This window comes from Acomys minous, assembly GCF_964271855.1.
Source record: "Acomys minous genome assembly, chromosome: 19".
NCBI lineage: Eukaryota > Metazoa > Chordata > Mammalia > Rodentia > Muridae > Acomys > Acomys minous.
The window spans coordinates 47219591-47228100 of NC_140499.1; the positions used below are offsets into that span (position 1 = coordinate 47219591).

The 8510-nt window shown below is 35.3% G+C and overlaps 1 long non-coding RNA gene across 2 annotated transcripts; it reads left to right on the forward strand.

Annotated features, from left to right (window-relative positions):
- Nucleotides 1-4345: 4345 nt before the first annotated feature.
- On the forward strand, nt 4346-7686 carry LOC311590538. 2 transcript variants are annotated; one of them, XR_014776905.1, is made up of 3 exons: nt 4346-4427; nt 5746-5890; nt 7500-7686. It is a non-coding gene; the product is annotated as an uncharacterized lncRNA (long non-coding RNA). The 2 variants fall into 2 exon arrangements; XR_014776906.1 differs by having other exon boundaries at nt 4394-4408.
- The last annotated feature ends 824 nt before the right edge of the window (nt 7687-8510 follow it).

Sequence of the window (8510 nt, forward strand, 5' to 3'; positions counted from 1 at the left end):
GCACAAATACATATAACAAATTTCAGCTCTCAAGGAATTTTCCCTCCTCAGAATTTTCACTGTATCAGTGTGTGTGTGTGTTTTATTAATATATGAGATAAAATATGATGACATATACAAGAAACTGAACAAACCTGTTCTATAACCAGGTAAATTAGTACCTAGTAGGATCTATAGGTAACTGAATACCAACTTTTATCTCTGATCTTCCTGAACAGGTTATTAATAGTTATTTTTATAATACATTACCATTTTGGATGAGTGGCACATAAATAATACATTAAATAAACATTGAACAAAATGATCTTAAGAGTCTACTAACATATAATATATATTTTGTCAACATATAATACATAAGGCAAAAGAGGAATAACAATATGCAATTTAATTTTTATCAATGTGAAGCAAAAGTTGAATAAAATAGTCTTAAATTTCCATCAATCAAAATAATCTTAAAATTTCATCAATCTGCAATACCAATTTAAGAGTTTTGAAGCTAATAGATTCAATAATGTACCTATTACTCTATAAACCTATATCCTCCCCTCCTGTGTATTGGGGAGATGACCAGCTTATAGGCCAGACCAATGTGCAGGCCAGAGACACCTAGATATTGGTCCCATGAGACAGATGCCAAAAGGTTTATTCTTGTTTTCCTCTAACATTTTTCCCTCTTGTATAAGATGGTTGGGTTATATAATCAAGTCTAATTGTTAAAAAACAGAGCCAACAAATTAAAATTACTTTTAAATATAATGCATTAAACATTAGATATATCTTATTTTGTTACTTAGTGATTTAAGTTATGGACTATAGCTATAAGTAGTATATGTTGTCCTCCTTATACAATCATTAGTTCATATCAAGTCTTACTAAGTAGAATTATAATTTCCTCTATACAATAATTCATAGGTTTACGAGAAAACTACTCTGTCTCAAAATCACATGATAGAAGTTCAGTTTAAATCTACTGTGATTTACATATCTTATAAAATATATCTGAAAACATGCTATTAAACTGTACTTCTTAAAATAATTCAGATATTAAATAAATGGTTATTATTAATTATTGATGAATGTGAGGCTTGGAAAACAAAATGTTTCTACTCGATAATGAAGGAGACACCAGTTTGCCTGGATAATAAAATTTTGTGCGTTCTCTACAGTCAGAATTAAGACTCATTGAATCATATGTAATATGCAAAAGTAATAAAATCTGAAACCAAATGACAGCCTGTCAAACATCAACATGTGAAAAGGCTATAAAACATGATATTGTAAAAGATACTAAAGGACAGGATTGATCAATTTGAACTGTACACAAGCTATGATGTGACATAACATTAGTTGTTTTACCACCTTAGTAAAACAAGCAGCATAACAGTCTCAACCTCAGAGACATCCACAAGAGAGCATTGTTTCTGGCATCTTGAAATTCATGTGACCTTACAAATAATGACCATTCCATAGAGTCTCCTTTGCTGTCTACATTTACTATGATAGACAAAGGCAGATGAGTTATAGGGCAAGAGAATGGGCAGAGTCCAAAGTCCTTCCCAGAGCCTTAGCATGGGTGTCTTCAAACACTAACTAGGGCACTCTGGATTCCAAGCATTGCCCAAGTTTTCTATTCCTACTAACAACAAAACTAGTGCCTGTTAAAGATTCTATGCAAAAATCTAGGTTTGCTGCCTAAGTATGCACGCCTAATCCCAATGTTTAAAGGATATGGAAAATATTGGATAATAAAAAGTGATTGACTCCATTTGATGATTACAAGGTTCTGCTCAGTTCTCAATGTGACTTCAGAGTTAATATAAAAATGTCACATTAAGGTCAATCTTTATTTAAAAAATGTACTTTTATTTAAATGTATTAATCCATACCTGACACTAGTGTTTTCTACAAAATTCATTGAACATGACAGTCTTTCTGTAATCCACATCAGTTCATTTACCTCAGCAATCATAGATTCAAAGATTTCTTAGAGACCATTAGCCACAAGTGAGAGAGGAGGCTTCTTGGTCACCAGAATCCCAGAATATCATCAGTCAATATAAGAACGTGCCAGTGATGGGAGGAGTAGCACATAATACACGCTGGATTTCAATATCTAAGTTTTACCAAATCAGGGAAGTTAGACGCCCCTCTCTTAGACATCTAGACGTTAGAAGGAACAGATCATTTAATAATAGCCACCAAGAACCTTCTAGGTTCTGGTTCACACTCCAAGAGGTATGAGATGGTGGAAAGTGTGGGAGATATATAAGCAGGTTAATGAGGAGGGAACTGGCTAAAGGTGCCTCTAACTAGAGTTCAGAGTCAGGGTCCATATGCTATTGGAGGGGATAGTGAAGGTGAAGTTAACGAGCTCTGGGAATTTCAAGCTTTTGTTCAAACTCCTGATTCAGACTCCAAGCAGTGCCACATCAGTACATTTAAAAGTGAGTGAATGAATGAATAAATGAATAGATGAATATAAATGAATTAATGAATAAATATGAATGAAAGAAACTCTAAATTATCCAGGTAAATGTTAAAAGCTGAACTGTTATTTATACCTGGTGGGAGATAGAAAATCAGTTTTCTTCAGCCACTCCAGTATAGGCCTCATATTCAAGATTAATTACCAAAATTATAATTGACCCCTCAGTGTGTGTGTGTGTGCGTGCTTTTATTTGGTTACAGATTGGTGGATAGTTTGTTTTTCTTTTTTGCTGTTCTTTTTTATCTTGGATGTGGTTTTATTTTGTTTGGGGGGGCGTTGTAGGTGTGTTGTACTTTTGTATCATTTTGAGAAAGAATTTAATGTTGGGTGAATAAGAAATGGAGAGGACCTGGAAGAACTTGAGGAGATAAAGAGTATGATCAAAATACATTTAAATTTAAATTTATTTAAGTAATTTTTAGATGGAGGTAAAACAAAATGCACTGTAAGAAGGCCCATGCATCCTAGAAAAGATAGAAAAGTGTGGGAATATGGTTCAGGAATGGAGTCATGTGAAGAGAATTCCAAGTGCTTGTGAGAAAACTCCAAGAAAGCAAAACAAGAGTACTAAGGATTCAGATTCTCTAAAGCATGGAGTTGTTCTTGGAATATATTTCCATGCTCCTCCCAGCTTAGGGTAAAAGAGTGAGTTTGTTTCAGATTACTCATTATTTCTGCTGCTGTTATCTTTTGTAAAAACAAGCAAACATGTTTGTTTGTTTGTTTGTTTGTTTCTCAAATGCAGCTTGTTCTCATGATTGTATATTGCTTGAACTCATGAGAACTTTACTCATGACACCATTCTTAACCATTAAAGTATAAACTGTCTGATGTTCTGAATAAAGTTGGGTATTGCCTGAAATTTTAGTACACCTCATTTATGGGCTCCATTATCCTAGGGCTCCACTATCTTTAAAGTGGTAACACTACAGAAACCTTGAGCTAAAAACAAGTACTTTTGCAATGTGACTTGAAAGCATGAATAAATAAACAATCCCCAATAAAGATGATTTTAAAGGCTTATAATAAAAGTATACAGGAGACTTGAGAGAAGATATATAAAGGTCAGGGTGAAATTAAAAATACAGGGTAATGAGATATATGTGATATAGAAACAGGAAGACAGATGATCAACAAGACAAGGGACAAGAACCTGAGAGGGTAATGGGGTGTAAAAAAAGAACAAAATGTAATGATGTATGTATCATTACATTCCGTTCCTTGTATGTACTGTGAAGATATCACAATAAACATCTTTCCTTTGCATGGAAAATCTTAAAAGATTTTCCACATGAGCCAAGTGTGTGAACACAAGCTTGCTGTTCCAGTTCTTTTAGAGGTGGGTGATTGAGGGTCATCTTTTCTTCTTTGGCTACCAGAGCCAAAAATGACTTTGGCTTAACAAACAATACCATGTCCATAGGAAGAAAAGAAATCATTAACAAATGGTTTTTTTTTCCCCCCGCTTTTAGTTTCTGGCTATTCAAGAAGATATTAATGGAAGTGTATGTATGTAGCACTGTTAGGCCAGTAAGCATACGAAATGTCATAGGTTTGACAATACTGTTACAAAGTGGCAAAAACACATTAATGTTAGAGGATTATAGCATAGCAGATGAAGATATACCTCGAGTTCACAGGGGCAGTTAATAGCACAAAAATTGATTTAAAGGTTAGTAAAACAAAATTTATAAATAAATCATGATAGTCTTTTAACCTTCAGTTGTGGAGCAATGTCTTGAGTGGATGTAACAACTGTCAATTAAGCTCTGTTTAGTCAATAAGCTCGGCAGAAAGACAGGAAGTGGAAGGCGGGACTTCCTAGGATAGGGGCGGGGACAAGTTTGCGGTTGAGAGGTGAGATCCTTGAGAGTGCACTAGGACCGGACTGAACAGAGAAACGGCCCAAGGATCATAGTGGCAAGTGCATGATATATATGTATGTTATGAGGTTTAGAGTAGTTTGTTTAGTTTACCAGTAGCTTTGTATCAGGTTAGATTCTGCCTGGCACATAGTACTAACAGTTTTAGAGTCCTTTCCAGAACCTGTGTCAGTTATTAGCCATTTTAGGCCGAACCGATACAATTTACTGTAATATTCAGTTCTTCAATATACATAAAATACTAAGAAGTTAATTGATGATTATTCGAAAGAGGGAGACAGAGAGACAGAGACAGAGAAACTATCTCCATTCATGTGCACAAATACATATACACCACATGTGAAGTAGAGAAATTATGCAAATTAAATTTAATACTTACTCTTGAAGATTATATGATGTTTAGATAGTAGACACTCAACAAAAATAGTTAAATGAGGATTAATGATTAATCCAGAAGGGGCTATTTAATGCTGTATTTATGTTATAGAATTGAAGGAAGAGTGCACTCATTGCTGTATTAGGTTTCTGAATGTATTTCTAAGGCCAGAATGAACCTGGATTAGTTAATATCCATTTCTATCTCTATGGGAATTAACTGTCCTAGCCAGTCAACTAACCTGGAGACAGAAGACCTTGTTAAACAACTGAACGTTTACATTTAAGTTTAAGCAGCTCGTTTCACTTAAATCTCTGTTTTTAAATTGATATTCTAAGTTCTAGTTCAAATAAAGGTGCACCATCCTTTGAAAGCTAGCTTTGTGAGTGGCAGATCAATATTACTTTTCAACTATTCTTATCATTTGCTGCTACAATAAAGTACTATGTCTAAAATTAGATAATTGTTTCATGTATATAATCCAAATTTATGTATATTTTGTGAATTGGTGTGAGTCTGGTGTTTGTAGATCCACCTATAACAGCAAACATGAATTCCAACCTCTGCGTTCTTTCTTACTGTGTCTCATATTCCTTACCCACATCTTTGTTCTTCATAACTCTGCAGTTATCCTCTGTGGCTCATTAATCCCTGCATTTTTCTCTAGCCCATCATCCTTCTAATAATATGCCTACTGGTGCATAGTAGCTGTTAGATAAAGGGGATTTTTTTTTTTTTTTGCAGTTAGGATGACTAAAGAAATTAGGAGAGATTGCACATTAAACTGACTACTGCTGTTTCAGCTTGATTGATTAGGAAAAGCACAAACTTGGGTCGGATATGGGCAGGAAACAAAAAATACAAGAATATCAAAATGGTTATATTGATGAGGATTCAAAAATGGAGAATTTTAGCCATTGTGACTGAATCATAACTTAGTGAAAAATAGAGAGCACATTCTACTAAATAAATAGTAGCTCATCTATTTGTGTTTCTAGTTTCAGTGTCAGCCTGAAGACATGAATGAATACAAGAAAAGAAGTCTCTAGCAAGTTGGATGTGGAAAAGCGTCATTCAAAATTACATATTTTCCGACCTCTCATTCTTCCTTACCACTTTCAGCACTCCATCAGGATTCCATCAGTAAGTGACAGTATCTTTTCCAATCCCCTGCTGGGTAAAAATCTATCAGAGAACATCTATGTTGGGCGAATATCCACTTATAAGTGAGTATGTACCATATGTATCTTTCTGGGTCAGGGTTATCATACTTAGGATGATCAACTGAAATTCCATCTGTTTGCCTGAAATTTTCAAGATTTCCTTGTTTTTAATAGTGGTATCCTACTGTGTAAATGTAGCACAGTTTCTTTATCCATTCCTCAGCTGATGGACATCTAGGTTATTTCCAGATTCTGGCAATTAAGAATAAAGCTGCTAGGAACACAGTTGAGCAAACGACTTTGTTGTATGGTGGAGCATCTTTTGAGTACATGCCTAGGAGTGTTGTAGCTGGGTCTTGAGGTAGCACTAATCCCAGTTTTCTGAGAAAGACCTAGATTGGTTTCCGAAGTGGTTGTACAAGTTTGCACTCCCACCAGCAATGAAGGAGTGTTTCCCTTTCTCCACATCCTGGCAAGCATGTGCTATCACTTGCATTCTTGATCTTAACCACTCTGGTAGGTGTCAGGTGGAATCACAGAGTTGCCCATAGCCTTCAGAAACCCCACAAGGAGACCTTCAAGGCCATCGGATCCAGACCTAAGTGGACTTGTACAAATTTTTGCACCAACCAAGGACACTGCCTGCAGTTAACCTAGACCGCCTGCTCAGGTATAGCCAAAGGACAGGTCATTCTCCAGGGTTGTGGAAAGAGTGGGGAATGCCTCTGAGATGATCTCTGGTGCCCCCTTATTTGATCACTTCCCCTTGGTGGGGAGACCTTGTGGGCACACAGAGAAAGAGAAAGCAGATAAGACCTGATAGGCTGTGGTCAGATGGTGGGGGAGGAAGTCCCCCACTGTTAGAGGTCTAGAGGAGGGGAATAAGGGGGAAGAGAGAGGGAGGGTGAGAATGGGATGATACAAGTGAGGTAATAACAATCTGAATGTAATCTGTATGAATTATAATAAGATTAAAAAGTTTAAATTACGTGAGAAAGTCATATCCCACTCTCCACTCAATTGTGGAGACTGTTCTGACCATTGGATAGATCTGGGTAGGGGTTTAAAGTTTACCACCTGTATTGTCCTTGGATGGTACCTTAGTTTGAGCAGGACCCCTGGGCCCAAATCTGCCTACCATAATGTCCCCCTCAGGAACAGTCATAGGGGAGGGGAGTAAGGGGAAAATGGGAGGAAGGGAAGAATGGGAGGATACAAGGGATGGGATAACCATTGAGATGTAACAAGAATAAATTAATAAAAAAAAAGTTTAAATTACTCATTTTGTAGCTTTTCTATGGCTTACCACTTAAATCATTTTACGTTAAACACAAAATAAGAACATTCAAGAAAAACTGAATATTTTAGTGTTATATTGGTCATGTTGAAGCATTTAAAAGAAAACAGAAACTACCTGCTATTTATTTGCAGAAAAGCTGCATATTCTAACATCCACACATAGATTAGTATCTGGAAGAATATGTAACTTTGTAAGAAATAATTAGCCACTTTTTCTTTTTCAAAACTAATAATATACAAATAATTTTTAAACTTTTTTATTTTTTACATATACATTTATATTATTGCAGATATATGCAATAAACTACCTGTAGTAAGAAGAACCAGATAAATACAAACTACATCATAGACATCCAGAAATGAGGACACCAAAAGCAAGAAAAAAAATGAGAATTTTAAAGTCATTTAAATTATAAAATTGTCCAATATTAAATGACTCTGTATTAACTTTTTTCAAGAAATCTGCATATTTGTAAAATAAAACAAAGTACTTGAAATGACTTGCGTATTTCAAGTTATTATCTAACGTTACTTTCCTCCTGAAAAAGAAGTCTATATGAAAAGAATTAGATTGCACAAATTATTTAAAATGTAAAATGCCTTCAAATAACTGTGTTGTATGAGGGGAGCCATCATAGCAGATCGTGGGGTAAACTAGAAGATCTGAGATGGGCACAAGACTGGTATCAGTGAAGAAAAGAAAAAGAAAAGAAAGTCACATATGTATGCTACTTGTCCTTTCTGAAAAACAAAAACAAAAACAAAACTACTATATTATTCTTTCTTTTTACTGTACACTCAAAGAGGTAGGGTTGGGAGATATATTGAGCACTTGATCAGCAGCTCCATAGTTCAATGTCCAGAGTCAGGGGAAATTTCATTGATTTATATCTCCAAAGGCAATGCTCTTTCCATCAACTATGGGCAACTTTGGAGTTTAACCTGTCATATATTTTAAATAATAAATTGTAGATCCATGTACAATGTTGATATTAGAAAACTTCTTGCCATTATCTGAAATAACCCGAGTAAAGTCCCAAAGTTCCCTGGGTCACATTAACTTAGAAGAATTCCTTATCTTAATGTGATAGCACACATGCAGGAAGCACGTGCTTTCATGCAGTGGTTTCCAACCAAGCTCTTTATCAACACAAGTTTCATTTCCCTTTTTTTCATAGCCATTAAAACACTGGAAAGGGAGAACAGATTAGACTTAAGCAAAGATGACTAAAGATGTAGACAAATTTGCCGGGCCAGCGATATGTTTTAGTTGACAGTGTACTTATTTAGTATGCATGATA